This window comes from Trichosurus vulpecula, chromosome 4 (genome assembly GCF_011100635.1).
Source record: "Trichosurus vulpecula isolate mTriVul1 chromosome 4, mTriVul1.pri, whole genome shotgun sequence".
Lineage (NCBI taxonomy): Eukaryota > Metazoa > Chordata > Mammalia > Diprotodontia > Phalangeridae > Trichosurus > Trichosurus vulpecula.
Genome location: NC_050576.1, coordinates 232,155,401 through 232,157,819, shown reverse-complemented (window position 1 = coordinate 232,157,819; position 2,419 = coordinate 232,155,401).

Sequence of the window (2,419 nt, the reverse complement as noted above, 5' to 3'; positions counted from 1 at the left end):
TGCACCAACAATGTTAGATGAGGCAGCAGCAGTGACCAGATTCCTTAAACATTTCTACCTAGACTTTATAGGAATTCTTTTTTTTTCTCCAACTAATCCATTATCTTTCACAGGGCTAGAAAGAAAAAGGTAGAAATGAATGACCTACAGGGGAAGGGGTTCATTCCCCAAGATAGCTCAAAATAGGTGACAAGAAGGATCATAATTTCCCTCCAATTGCACAGCCCCTCTGTTTATTAAATTTTGAAGAGGTTATCAATTTGGAATATAACCTAAAGAGTTTATGTTTCATAATTTTACTTTATCACTGAAATATTTATGCAAATATTCAGTGTAGGAAGATGCTGCCAGATGGAAATGCAATAGCTGTGGAATTCTTCGTGGCATTTCCGACAGAATATATAATACCAAATCGCTTTATGCTAATGTGTTCCAATGGAATACATATTTTATAGCTACTTTGAAATGCAAATTTTAAAGATTTGAACACTTCAGAAGCCATGCCAATGCAAAATAAAACAATAGAAAAAATAGAAGTTAGATCTATAAATTACAACCATGTCATATCAGTGGCATTTTGGTAAAAGTAATGAGCCATGTCTTCACTGGCTTTGTGTAAATACATTTAAATCTTTAAAATATAAGTGTTTTTCTAGGAAGATTAATGTTAACTAACATCCGGATATATAGATACAGCATCTGTCAAAGATCATGCTGTTATAAAATACTGTCAAGTACACTTAATTTTGTCACTCCCCTTTCCCACTCTACAAATTTCCATAATTGGTATGTCCCTTATAGCTTTGCTGGGTCCCCATTGCATCTGGAGTGCCAACACATTGGCGTGAGAACCTGGAGGACTTGGATAAAAAGGACAGAGTCTTAAAAAGATTAAAGCTAAATTCTCTTAGAGGTAGTGAAGATGAAGATTTGGAAAGTCTACAACTTCTCTAGATAGTTTATTTCACTAAGTAATAACAGAGATGCAGCATGATGTAGTGGGGAGAGAGCTGGGCTTGGAGTCACAAAGACCTGGCTTTAGAACCTGTTTCTGCTACATACTATCTTTGTGACTCTGAATAAAACATTTAATCGTTCACTGGTCAAGACAACTTTCCAAGCCTCTCTATTGCAAAGAAGGCAATGACCTTCATTTGTTGAAAGAATTTCCTCACTGGGAACTCCCACCCTGGTGAAATCACAGATTTGGTTTTAAAAAGTGTGTGTGTGCGCGTGTGTGCGTGTGTGCGTGTGTGTGTGTGTGTGTGTTTAAATTTTATTGGAGAGTTCCCAAAATCATCTGCATAGGCTATATCTATATTTATATCTGTATCTGTGTCTATGTCAGCTTTATGTAAATCAATGAGCATTTATTAAGCACCTACTATATGTCAGGTACTAAATGCTAACCAAAAATAAAAGAAATTCATTCTTTTAATGAAATTACTATTTAGTGGAGGAGACAAGAAGTACCTATATAAGTACATACATACAGCATACATATAAAGGGAATATGTACAAAATAGTTACATAAAAGGTAGTTTAGGAAGGCAGACACTAGTAGTTAGGGGAATCAGGAAAATATTTATTCAGCTGCACCTTCAAGAGAGGAACTCTGTGAGGTGGAAACGAAGGATTGAACCTGGTCATGGGGGATGCCAGGGCAAAGGCATGCAGATGGGAGATGGAGTCTCTTGTGTGAAGAATGGAGAGAAGACCAGTTTGGCTGGATCCATGAGTAAGAGTGGAGAGTAATATCCAATGTTGCTGAAATGACAGAGCCAGGTGGTATATACATTTCCTTCTAGCGATAATAGGTAGCCATTGGAGTTAATTGAGTAAAGGAGTCACATGGATCAAATTTATGCTCAAGGAAAATTATTTTGACAGCAATATATGGAATGAACTGGAGTTGTGGGGACTTGAGGCAAGAAGATCAGTTAAAACACTGTTAACCTAGGCAAGAGCTGAGGAGGATTTAAACTAAGATGGTATCTGTGTGAATGGAGAGATCAGATGTGAGAGATATGGTAAATGTAGAAACAGCAAAATTTGGCAACTGGTCAGACATGTGGGATGGTGAGGGAGAGTGAAGAGTTGAGGGCAATGTTGAGATTACAAAGCTGAGACTGGTTAGGTGGTGGTGCCTTTGATAGAAATGTAAAGGAGTAGTTATGGGTACTGATTTGACCCTAATTTGATTCTTATATCTTATAACTCATCATGAAATATCAGTAAAGAAATATTTTGGCAGTTACCCGGTATTTCAAAGAGATCTGACATTCTAGGATCACCAAAATGCATCTATATGAAAATGATAAAATAATAATAATGCAGCTATTATATCAGGCTGAACCTCTGGTCCTAATCTATGTTTTCAAATTATGAATAAACGCCTATCTATGTTTCCTACGTCGCT